We start from the raw sequence: 13,773 nt of genomic DNA, 5'->3' as shown, positions 1-13,773 counted from the left end.
GCAGGTATGCTGTCCTCCCAAATCCGTCAGCGGCTGTTGGAGAAAGAGACACTAGGCCTCAAGGAGGCACAGGCCCTTGCTAGCTCCCTGGATGTGGCCTCCCGAAACGCCCGCGCGTACGTCCCCGATCACGCGGCAGCCCCTTGGGCAGCGTGGAACCGACCCGCAGCCGACCCCAATGCATCCCCCATTCCCCACAAGCTTGTGCCACGCGGCTACCAGGCAACCCCAGGGGGGCCTAGCTGTTATTTTTGCGGGCAAGCCAAGCAACCCCGTCAGCGCTGTCCGGCCCGTTCCTCCACCTGCAAAGGTTGTGGCAAAAAGGGCCATTTCATGGCGGTATGCCAGGCCCGGGCGGTCGCCGCTGTCTCCGGGGGCGAACCGGGGCCGCCACCACAACTCTCTCCACGGGCCACGTGCGGGCCACGGGCGCCGCCATCTTCATTTTACCTAGCCATGTGTGGGCCCTGGGCGCCGCCATCTTGTTCCCCAGGGGCCACGTGCGATGCGTGGGCGCCGCCATCTTGCCCACCCCCAGCCATGTGCGACCCGTGGGCGCCGCCATCTTGGCTGGAGTCTCAGGACCCCGATTCGGATGACCACACACCGCCCGAGGAAAATCTTCAACATTTTCCACGACTCGCCTCGGTGACCCTGGACCAGTCTCAGCCCCGAACGCTCTCGACCGCGACGATGACCGTGCTCATCAACGGGCGCAAAACACTCTGCCTGATCGACTCCGGGAGCACAGAGAGCTTCATACACTCCAACACGGTAAGGCACTGTTCTCTTCCCATACACCCAGTTAACCAAAGAATCTCCCTGGCCTCCGGGTCTCACTCTGTAGAGATCAAGAGTTCTGCATAGCGAACCTCACAGTCCAGGGAAGAGAATTTAAAAATTTCCGACTCTACGTCCTCCCTCACTTCTGCGCTGCCACGCTCCTGGGATTGTACTTCCAATGGAACCTCCAGAGCTTAACTTTTAAATACGGCGGCCCAATACCCCCCTCACTGTCTGCAGCCTCGCAACCTTCAAGGTCGACCCGCCTTCCCTTTTTGCGAACCTCACCCCGGATTGCAAACCCGTTGCCACCAGGAGCAGATGGTACAGTGCCCAGGACCAGACCTTCATGAGGTCGGAAGTCCAACGGCTACTAAAGGAAGGTATTATCGAGGCCCGTGGAGAACAGCCGCTGGAGAGCTCAAGTAGTGGTTGTAAAGATGGGGGAGAAGCACAGGATGGTCATCGATTATAGTCAGACCATCAACAGGTATACGCAGCTCGACGTGTACCCTCTCCCCCGCATATCTGTTTTGGTCAATCAGATGGCACAATACAAGGTCTTTTCCACGGTGGACCTCAAATCCGCCTACCAAGAGCTCCCCAGCCGCCTGGGCGACCGCAAGTACACTGCATTCGAAGCAGATGGGAGGCTCTACCACTTCCTAAGGGTTCCCTTCGGTGTCACAAATGGAGTCTCGGTCTTCCAACGGAAGATGGACCGAATGGTTGACCGGTACAGTTTGCGGACCACGTTTCCATACCTCGACAACGTCACCATTTGCGGCCACGACCAGCAGGACCATGACACCAACCTCCGCAAATTCCTCCATACCGCAAAAACCCTTAATGTAACCTACAAAAAGGACAAATGTGTGTTCAGCACCGACTGTCTAGCCATCCTCGGCTACGTAGTGCATGATGGAGTCATAGGCCCAGATCCCGAACGCATGCGCCCCCTCATGGAGTTTCCCCTCCTCCACTGCTCCAAGGCCCTGAAACGCTGCCTGGGATTTTTTTCATATTATACCCAGTGGGTCTCCAATTATGTGGACAAAGCCCACCCAGTAATCCAATCCTCGGTTTTCCCCCTGTCGGCAGAGGCCCGCCAGGCTTTCACCGCATAAAGGCGGACATCGCAAAGGTCACGATGCACGAAATCGATGAATCCCTTCCCTTCCAAGTCGAGAGCAACGCGTCCGACGTAGCTCTGGCGGTCACCCTCAACCAAACGGGCAGGCCCATGGTCTTCTTCTCACACACCCTCCATGCTTCATAAATCCGTCATTCCTCCGTTGAAAAGGAGGCCCAGGCCATTGTAGAAGCAGTGCGGCACTGGAGGCATTACCTGGCCGGCAGGAGATTCACGCTCCTCACTGACTAACGGTCGGTAGCTTTCATGTTCGATAATGCACAGCGGGGCAAGATAAAGAACGATACGATCTTACGGTGGAGGAACGAGCTCTCCACCTACAACTATGAGATCTTGTATCGTCCCGGGAAGCTAAATGAGCCTCCTGATGCCCTGTCCCGTGGCACATGTGCCAACGCACAAGTGGACCGACATGAGAACCTCTGCCACCCGGGGGTCACTCGATTTTTCCATGTCATCAAGACCTGCAACCTGCCCTACTCCCTCGAGGAGGTCAGGACCGCCACCAGGAACTGCCAAATCTGCGCGGAGTGCAAGCTGCACTTCTACAGGCCAGAGAAAGCGCACCTGATAAAGGCTTCCCGTCCCTTTGAACGCCGCAGTATGGACTTCAAAGGGCCCCTCCCCTCCACTGACTGCAACAAGTACTTCCTGAACCTGATCGACGAGTACTCCCGGTTCCCATTCGCCATCCCCTGCCCCGACATGACCGCAGCCACCGTCATAAAAGCTCTCCACAGTATCTTTACCCTGTTCGGTTTCCCCACCTACATCCACAGCGATAGGGGGTCCTCCTTCATGAGCGATGAACTGCGTCAATTCCTGCTCAGCAAGGGCATCGCCTCGAGCAGGACGACCAGTTATGACCCCCGGGGAAACGGACAGGTAGAGAGGGAGAACGGAACAGTCTGGAAGACCGTCCAACTGGCCCTACGGTCCAGGAATCTCCCAGTCTCCCACTGGCTGGAGGTCCTTCCCGATGCAGTCCACTCCATCCGATCACTGCTGTGTACCATGACAAATGAAACACCTCATGAACGTCTCCTTGTCTTCCCTAGGAAATCCACCTCCGGGACCTCGCTCCCAACCTGGCTTGCAGCTCCTGGACCCATTCTGCTCCGCAAACACGTGCGGGCGCACAAGTCGGACCCATTGGTAGAGAGGGTCCACCTCCTTCACGCTAACCCTCAGTACGCCTACGTGGAGTACCCCTATGGCCGGCAGGATACGGCCTCCCTACGGGACCTGGCGGTCGCTGGATCCCCACCCAAGGATGTGGAAGCATTGGAAAGGGTGCAAAGTAGATTTACCAGGATGCTGCCTGGATTGGAGGGTAGTTCTTATGAGGAAACGTTGAGGGAGCTAGGGCTTTTCTCATTTGAGCGAAGGAGGATGAGAGGTGACTTAATTGAGGTATATAAGATGATGAGAGAGCTAGATAGAGTGGACGTTCAGCGACTTTTGCCTCGGGTGGATGTAGCTGTTACAAGGGGGCATAACTATAAGGTTCATGGTGGAAGATATAGGAGGGTTGTCAGAGGTAGGTTCTTTACTCAGAGAGTGGTTGGGGCGTGGAACGCACTCCCAGCTATGGTAATGGAGTTGGACACTTTAGGAACTTTCAAGTGGTTATTGGATAGGCATATGGAGTGCGCTAGAATGATTGAGAGTAGGTTGATTTGATCTTAGTTTCAGACTAGTTCGGCATAACATCATGGGCCGAAGGGCCTGTACTGTGCTGTACAGTTCTATGTAACACTTATGCTGCTGGCAACCATTTGGCCCATGATGGTGGCTCTTGAATACCTCCTCCTTGCATCCGCTCTCCTGGGACGTGGTTGGGGTTGGGAGGGGGAGGGGAGCAAAGACACATGGCTGGTTGTCACCGAGGTGCCGACGTGCACCTGAAGGGATCTTCTCTGCCTCACCTCCTTGCCGTTACCTGGTTGGCCATACCCTCCCCTTGTTGTACACCAATGCACATTGCTGTATGAAAGTCCCAAAGAGGAGAACATAGACTCACTCTGACGGAGAAGGCTATTGACCCATTTATAGCACTACTCCCAGGATCAGGGGGTAGCCCCATGACTGCTGACCTGCTCTGTAATCTCCACCCAGGCTTGCTCAATCAGGCTGGCTCATCTTTTCTTCCCATCCGTTGGGAAGAAGACCTTCTCCCTTTCCCTTGTATTCTGGAAGAGAACTTGCAGGGAGGCATCACTAAACTTTGGGGCCGCCTGTTGTTTTTTTCCCCTCCAGCATCTTTGCTGCAGCCTCTGAGTGCCCTCCATATGTCTTTGATTGAGAGTGTAATGATCTTCAGGAATCTTGACTACAGCCACACAGCAATGAAAGAGGGCATACTGGAGGCAAATGGTCCTTCAGGACTGCTGCAGCGGCAGTCCAATTCAACAAGATAAGACTTCATGCAGGACTGTAGCACATTTACATTTTTACATGGTACAAAATGAAGCTTTGAGTCAGTTGAGGATAAAGGAAAAGGTGTTAGCAGATCATGAAACAGGATCCCTGACAAGATAACGCACACCAAAGGAATTTTTCCGAACATTCCTTTGGACAAGATTATTTAAGTGTAAGGCTTCAGACAATTTCAACCATTTCACTTTGTTATCAGTTGGGAAACAACCCGTCGACTGAATTCTTTGCTTCAATGGAAATTCCTGAACTCCTTTTTCGAAAGGAACTAAACACTACAAATAATCGAAGGGACGTTCTCCTGCCTCACCCCATTGCCTCTGCCTGGTGCCAAAAGATGTCTTAGCTGGTTGCAATCACGTATGTTGCTGTGAAACGTCCAGAGTCAGGAAATATTGCTTCTTGTGCAGTTAACCTGGGAAATTAATAATATTCAACAATTTTTGTCATGCTGACTTTTCTGAATGCGAATGACCATGAATGCTGTTTACAACTGATCCTTTGATTATGCTAACTCAATTGTGCCAGGTTTAAAATTAGGTCTTTTGTTCCAGGATAGGTTCCTTCCGCAAAGCTGCCAGAAATAATATGTTGTCTGTGCTTTGCACCACAACAGCGACCAGACTTCAAAAATGCTTCATTGGGACACCCTGAGGTTCGGAAAAGTATTTAAAGGCAAAGCTGTAGATTCTGGGTCACTTGAAATTTTTAACACTCAGAGCGATTGCTTTTTATTTGGTAACAGAGGGAAGGGTGATGGAACAAAGGCTGGATCAGCTAGAATCCAACTGAATGGCAGAACAGGCTCAAAGGGATGAATGGCGTACTCCTGTTCCAATGTAAAGAAAAACACATATGGCAACGTGTTCATTCCTTTTACCCTGTGCATTTCTGACAGAATTGTATGCAGGAAGATGTTGAATATACAGGAACATTTTGACCAACAAGGAGCTATAAGTCCTGTCCATTGAATGTTAATAATCATGTCACGTGATATCATGGGCTAGATTCTCTAATTAGGAGACTATGTCCCACGCCGGCGGAGGAACGGTGGGAAAACTGGCGCAAAACGGCCACCGATTCCCCATTTTGCTGGGGTTAGCAGGGAGGCGGCATAGAGCACTCAACACTAGCTGCTGATACAGCCTGGAGAATTTCTGGGACGCGGCCGCGCACGCGCACGGTGGCGTCCTGCAGCGGCTTCATGGCAGATGCCACTCGCGGACCGGACCCGCAAAATAGTCTCCCCCCTTCGGCCGGCTTATGCTCCCCGGACCGCCCCACCACAGTGCCCCAGCCCCGAATAATGTCCCCCTACCCGCGGATCGGCCCTCCCCCAACTGTGGCGGTGCTGGAGTGAGTCTGCAGCCACCACGCTGAGTTCCCGACGGGTGAGACCACATGTGACCCACGCCATTGGGAACTCAGCCGGTCAGGGCCGGAGCATCAGGGGGCAGGCCTCAGACAATGGCCTGTGGCCGTGGATACGTGGCGTGGCGTAATCTGCGAGTGCGCCGCTTTGGAGGGGGTGGAGCATCGCGGAAACGGCGCCGCCCCCAATTCTGTCGGGAATTTCGATTCTCGGCCCATCGCAGAACGCGAATTTGGCGTCGCCGACTGGAGAATCCAGCACCATGTCTCACCAACAATATAATTACTTAACAAAACAGCCAAACACATTTGGTTATGTATGAACGGACAATAATTGGCATCCTTCCACCTGTGACAGATGATGGGAATGCAGCCACAGAGGTTTGTTGAGGTTAAACCCTAGCTGCACTTCTTTGACAGCTGAACCAGCCGATTTTAGAATGGCAAAGTCTGCCACAAGGGCCTCATATGGTGGTGCAGGAATGATCGTTGCCGACACCTTGTTTGCAGTGTTGGCATCTGTTTTGGAGTTTCTGAAACCACCAGTCACCATAATGGCGATCTCCTGCCCACAACGGGTGTCACTATTTGCAGCAATCATTAGCTGGTTTCCCATTTGTTCTGATTGTTGTTGAGAGCTTTAGTGTCTCCTTTTACAGCATTGTTAAATCAGAGCTTTGGGCACCTAGCTCGCCTCTTGGCACATGCTACCTCCCAGTCGAGCTTATCCTTGAGGATTCAGCCATTCCATCCTGTGCACATTGCCAAGGCAGTGAAGCATTTTCCGCGCATCGGACAGAAGAAAATTTGGAAGTCATTTTGTGCTAGCTAAAATGAGATGGCACAAGGGCAAGGCCTGCCTTTAGGACTATGGTTGAATGTACCAGATTCTGCTGGGAAAGATGGCAGCAGCTGTATGATATTTTAATGACATTTTACAATCTTTATTTGCACATTCAATGAATAATAAAAACTGCATCTGAGAGCAGAACCCTGTTAGACGTTTAGCTGCTGTTGTATAACGAGTCAAAGGTTCTTCTCCTTTTCTCAAACACCTTTATTTCACTTTAACAGACTCTGCACAAAACTCTATCTTCACATCACCTGACACAAAGGCCACCTGAAGCCTCTTTGCATATCAGTGTCAATTATTGGATATTTCACATAAATGAGACAACTAATTAGAATGTCTCTTAACCCATTATTTAACAGTCTCCCTTTCCTTGGAGAAAAAAAAATAATAGGTGAAAACAAAATTACAAGAAACTCAAAAACACACACGCAATTTACCCCCGGCTCTTTTTTTTTCATTTTTGTTTTGGAAGTAAAAAAAACAGTCACAGAAACAGGCGCCCTTCATTAACAATATCCAAAAGTTTCTGTGAACTAGCCCCTCTTTTTGTAAAACAGTCTGACAATTGATAGCTACTGTCAACTCATTTAATTTTTGCTATTTCCCTTCTGTCCAACATCTGCTTCGAACTTGGGATGTCTATTCTTAGCCTTTTTTCATTAACACTTTTTGTAGGGTGTACATTTTCCCACAGGGATTTATAGTTAATGTGACATTAAATAAGTATATTACCCAAAACCCCTAATCCCCAAATGTCTGTCAATATCTGAGATATATAAAAGGCCATATCCACCGCCTCTACAAGGCTTAACGTCTCAGCAGCCAAAGTGCTTTTGACCACTCTCCTTAATTTCTTTGTTTCCCACACAAGAGGGCAACATTTACCATTGTTCCCCAAAAGGAAAATTATAAAACCTCCTGCGCTTGAAACCCCATCACATAAATTTGCATAGGACGCATCACTATAAACTATGAGTTTCAAGTGCCTACGGTCACCTAAAACCGGGAACCTCAATATACACTCCTGCATTTTTAGTTTGACCAACGCTTTATTTGCTCTTATTATGTCTTCCACTTTGGGATCATTCATTTTTGTACTCACCTCTAAGACATCAAAACTCAGTTCTGATCTAGTCTGTCTACCTAACCAATTCAGTTGCCCAATTCACAGTTGATGCTTTCCAAATAAGATTGCTGCCGTAAAGTTGCCCCTAACTTCATCTGTCCGATTTCCAGTTGCCCAATTAAACTTCACAGTTGCTCTTTTTCCATCTTTGAAACCATTGCGCCTTTTTGTGAAACCCGGCCACGACTAACTGCTATTGGGCTGATGCTTTCCAAATAAGATTGCTGACGTAAAGTTGCCCCTAACTTTGTCTGGCCGATTTCCAGTCCAATATATTTGAATGCACCGGAAGCCTGACTTCCAACCCTGAATTCTTTCCTCAAACCAGAGATTACAATAGCTTCAAAATCACTAGTCCCACCCCACAAAAAATCATCGACATGCATCATAAAGATACCAGAAAGATTTCCATTACAGTGCCAGTAAAACATTGCCAGACCTGCTTTCAACTGACAACAGCCTAACTACTGCTTGATCTATCCCTTCTGCTGTCGGATGTTCTTTCAATAGTTCTAGAACTTTTCCTGCGGACCTGTTCAATTTCCGATGTACTACCTGAACTGGCACTGCTTTTCTGTGCCCTACATTTTTGAATTTTGTGTTCCCAATCCATTGTCTTGACTCCCTCCTCTGAATGCTGTACATTCAACCAATGTTTATACTTTCCAGTGGCCTTCCCTGCTCTACTAATAATAGTTGCATCCTTCCATTGACTAGACCCTTCAGACAAGTATGTCACTTTTGTACCAACTTTTGGCAGTTGTCCTATCGGAAAAATGGTCTGTTCTAATTCATCAGAAGTGTTGCGTTCCTCTACAGAAACCCTGTCTATATCAGTTAACCGGTCCTCATAGTTCTGTAACATGTGCGTACCAGATGACTCTGGTTCCTCATCATGTATGTCTGCTCTGTCTAAATTTGAAAATTTGTCATCTGTACCCATTATCCTTGATGAATGTACCGTAACAGTTTGATTGCCATGTTGCAAAATAATTGTTTTGCCATCTATGCCCATGATCTTCCTTGGGCCTTTCCATTCATTAAAATTGTCTCTCTTGTAGTATACTATGTCTCCTTGCTGAAAAACGGTATCTGATGGCCGTACAATATGTCTTAAAGCTCTGCCAATTCTTTCAGAGACTTCTGCTTCCAAAAAAGCTTTTCTGCTGCTATGTAATACATTTAAATGCTCAGCAAAGGTAGAGCTAATTGTAGTCCCTTCCCAAGCTGGAGGCTGGTCATCGAAAATGGATGGAATTTTAGGATTTCTATCAACCACTAATTGATAGGGACTATAGCCCCCAACCATCTGCAATGAATTCTTTGCATGTACCGCCCATGCTAAAGCTGAATTTAGCTTGCAGTTTGGTCTATCTGCCAAAATGTTCCGGAGCATGTCATCTATTACCGCATGGTTTCGTTCACACACACCATTACTAAATGGGCTTTCAGCAGCCGTATTCATAACTGTGATATTCATGTTTTCACACATATCCCTAAACTCATCATTAGCAAATTCTCCCCCATTGTCCGTAAGGAATTTTGCCGGTGGGCCCATTCCTGTCCCTATCCATTTTTCCACGATTTGATCCAGAATTACTCTCTTTTCTTTACTTCGTACAATCGTTGATTGACTAAATCTGGTTGCTAAATCTACAAAATGCAAAATAAATATATTATTGGCTTTATCCCAGATCTTAAGGTCCATGGCCACAATGTTGTTAAAATCCCTGGCCAAAGGTAGGGTTGCTGTCGGTTGTGCTGGCGTCCATAAGACCATAAGACCATAAGACATAGGAGTGGAAGTAAGGCCATTCGGCCCATCGAGTCCACTCCACCATTCAATCATGGCTGATTTCAACTCCATTTACCCGCTCTCTCTCCATAGCCCTTAATTCCTCGAGAAATCAAGAATTTATCAACTTCTGTCTTAAAGACACTCAACGTCCCGGCCTCCACCGCCCTCTGTGGCAATGAATTCCACAGACCCACCACTCTCTGGCTGAAGAAATGTCTCCTCATCTCTGTTCTAAAGTGACTCCCTTTTCAGAAGGCATCCTTCTGTACTTCCTACAAACTTCACAGCGCTCACTAACCTGTTCTATCAGTTTAGTATAGTCTTCATCCCTTACCCCTGCATCCTTTAATATATCTTTCAGCCTCCGAGGAGACGGATGCACAAATTGCCTATGCAGTTTTAATACAACAAGCTTTTTATCAGCTAAAGTCCCATTTTCAACTGCCATTAACACATCCTTAACAACTTTACTTGAAATATTATTTGTCAGTAACGGAACACAATAGTGTCCCGACTGCGTAAATTGTAAGTCCACCGTTTTTCCCAAAACTGTTGACTTATCCTGTTTGATATCCAGTTTCATGTGTGCTTTCTTCATCGACGGTCTACTCAGAAGCAAAGGTATCTCACTTGATACAACAGCCGTGCTAATGAAATGATTCACTCCGGCAATATTGCAAGGGATCACCACTCTTTTCAGCGACTTCAGAGTATTGTCATCCCCAAACCTGAAACTTGTCGAACTTTCAAATTCCTTAACCTTGTTACGATTTTCAGCATTCAAGGAGTCCAGGTAACATTTTAACCAGTCAATTCCACACACAGTAGATGTGCAGCCACTGTCCAATACAGCACAATTGAAGGATTCTGCAACCAACACCCTCATTACCAGCGTAAAACTGGTTGTTAATAGGACAATGCCTTCTTTCTGGTCACTATCTTTTTCCTCTTCTGACTCTTCTGTGTCATGTGTCATTTCAAACACTCTATTATAAAGTGTTGGACAGTTGAAAGCATAATGGTATTGAGAGTCACATCGAAAACATCGATTTATCATACCCCGTGCATTTCTGGGGTTCATCTTCCTATTCTAACTGGGTTTCTGTCTTCATAATTCCCGGGTCCCGATCTCCTGCTATAGTCTTTGAACCTGTTTGTAGCCGTGCGATTTCGCCATCCTGTTAGTAGTGTATCTTCCATATTCTGCTTTATTGCAGACTGACCTATTTGGGTCATCAGAGCCATCGGAATCGAAAGTTTCCCCAGAAACTTTTTTAAAGCTTCTGTCACCTGATCGAATAAGGAGTCCTTATCCACAAACTGAACTCCTGTCAAAACCAGGAGCCTATCCATGTTTCTCACTCTAGCACAGTCAAGTAATTTAAAGGCCAACACAGACTGTGGAAATTCCAGGTTGAATTTCCACAGCTTTTTATATAGTCTGCCAAATTCCATTATGTAGTCTTCCATGGAGAATTCCTCTATTTTCCAGAACCTATCAAATTCCGACCGTGCTTCATACGCACTTAACAAGTCATCCTTTTTATAAATCTTATCCATATAACATAATAAAGTCTGCAGACCTTCTTCTCAGTCTAACTCTTCCAATTCCAGCTCAGAAAGCTCTTTGTTTTGGATTTTACTGCCATATGGTAGAGAAAGAGCCAATGCCATACCTTGTTTTCTCTTTCCCAAGGCAGTTACCTTAGTCCACATAAAAACTGCACTTCTCCATTGACCGTATGATCCCCTTTCAGAAAATAAGGGTGGGTAGTCATATCCGGCCATCTTTATCCTAGGTTCAGCCATATATCTTTTTTTTCTTCTCACTCACTCCTTGGTTTGGTCTGGAAAAGTTGTATCTTTCAACCTTTCACATTTGCACAGCAACCGTCCTCTGCCACCATTTGTTAGACATTTAGCTGCTGTTGCATAAAGAGTCAAAGGTTCTTCTCCTTTTCACAAACAGCTTTATTTCACTTTAACAGACTCTGCACGAAACTCTATCTTCACATCACCTGACACAAAGGCCACCTGAAGCAGCACGGTAGCATTGTGGATAGCACAATTGCTTCACAGCTCCAGGGTCCCAGGTTCGATTCCGGCTTGGGTCACTGTCTGTGCGGAGTCTGCACATCCTCCCCGTGTGTGCGTGGGTTTCATCCGGGTGCTCCGGTTTCCTCCCACAGTCCAAAGATGTGCAGGTTAGGTGGATTGGCCATGATAAATTGCCCTTAGTGTCCAAAATTGCCCTTAGTGTTGGGTGAGGTTACTGGGTTATGGGCATAGGGTGGAGGTGTTGACCTTGGGTGGGGTGCTCTTTCCGGGAGCCGGTGCATACTCGATGGGCCGAATGGCCTCCTTCTGCACTGTAAATTCTATGAAGCATCTTTCCATATTAGTGTCAATTATTGGATACTTAACATAGATGAGACAACTAATTGGAATGTCTCTTAACCCATTGCTTAACAAACCCCAAACATGATTGCAGCCTGATGTCCCAGCCTACACTGTTAATTCTCAGAACTCACAAGTTCTGTTTCCAAACCTAGGTGTGATCTATATTCCACTGTGAATTGCACTGCAACAAAAAATCAACACCATATTATTTTTTGTATTACTGCAAAGTCACAAGAGCTGGCTTCACTGTGACATCAAAAATAGGCATGAGAAATGGCCCTGATAATGACTACAAGGTTGGAAGGGAGAAAGGGAAGGGTTTGTGTTCAGGAAGCAAGCTTCCTATGCACCTACAATTGGGCTCCTTCCCACCAGAGGCCAACTAAATGCCCATCGACACTTGATTGGATGAGCAGAGACACTAGGGGCTAGAGTGAGAGGTCCCCTCAGATTCCATTCCACCTCACTCACCTTGCCGAGAAATGTAATATCCAACATGTTAACTCTGTTTCTCACTCCGCAGCTGCTGTCTGATCTGCTGAGTATTCGCAGCATTTCCGATTGCTATTTTAAATGTATTTTGCATATTTTCCCTGCAGCGTGTACCTCAGAAGCATACGATTGGTTGTATTAGTCCTCCATTCTGCTTGTCACATGAAAAGGTGGCAGTTGTAGGGCGGCACGGTGGAGCAGTAGTTAGCACTGCTGCCTCAAGACGCCGAAGACCTGTGTTCGATCCTGGCCCCAGGTCACTGTCCGTGTGGAGATTGCACATTCTCCCTGTATCTGAGTGGGTCTCACCCCACAACCCAAACATGTGCAGGGTAGGTGGATTGGCCACGCTAAATTGCCCCTTAATTGGAAACGTTAAAGGTTGGAGTTATATATCCCTAAAATTAGCAGGGAGAGTTCTTCATAAACCCACACGATAAAGAGCCTTCTACATCATCATCGTAGTGTAGGCTGTGTTACTATTACCCTTGACTGTTATTATTCCGTGAAATTAGGGGCAGTACGGTGGCAGGATGGTTAGCACTGCTGCCTCACTGCCTCGAGGACCCGGGTTCGATCTTGGCCCCGGGCCACTGTCCATGTGGAGTTTGCACATTCTCCCCGTGTCTGCTTGGGTCTCACCCCCACAACCCAAAAAGATGTACAGGGTATGCGGGTTGGCCACACTAGATTGTCCCTTAATTGGAAAAAAATGAATTGGGTACTTTACATTTATTTAATAAAAAGAAAAAAAAATATTATTCCATGCAATTAATACGTAAGGACTGAATTAGTTATTTTCCAGGGAAATACACTTCCTTCCTGAACAAGTGAAAATGAAAATCGCTTATTGTCACAAGTAGGCTTCAAATGAAGTTACTGTGAAAAGCCCCTAGTCGCCACATTCCGGTGCCTGTTCGGGGAGGCTGTTACGGGAAGTGGTGGTCATTTGTGACCCTCAGCATAAACACAAAATGAGACATAAAATACGGAGTGGTCAATGATAGTTCAGGCTGTTATTTCTTGGTGGACCCTCGGAGGTTCTTTCTGCTAGACAGACCAATTTCCAGTTGCCAGAGCAACTTGTGCTGGGCCATATTGTTCCCCTCCTTTATCAAAGCGATTACTGGGCCAGCTGCCTTGTGACAAACTTGCCTGCCAATTATTTCATAAAAAGCTATGCCTCTACTTACCCATAATCATGCATAGCAAAATCCGCGTGGCTTGTGCTGAAGTGGAAAGAAAAGTATAATAATTTTTCTGCAGGAGCCACCTGACGACACTGCAACAATGCTAGGACTAATGGAATTGGCCGTGTACTTATCAAGTTTCTGATGGCCCGCTGAGCTCGTAAGAAATGA

This window comes from Scyliorhinus torazame, chromosome 3 (assembly GCF_047496885.1).
Source record: "Scyliorhinus torazame isolate Kashiwa2021f chromosome 3, sScyTor2.1, whole genome shotgun sequence".
NCBI lineage: Eukaryota > Metazoa > Chordata > Chondrichthyes > Carcharhiniformes > Scyliorhinidae > Scyliorhinus > Scyliorhinus torazame.
Note: the sequence above shows the minus strand (reverse complement) of the source record.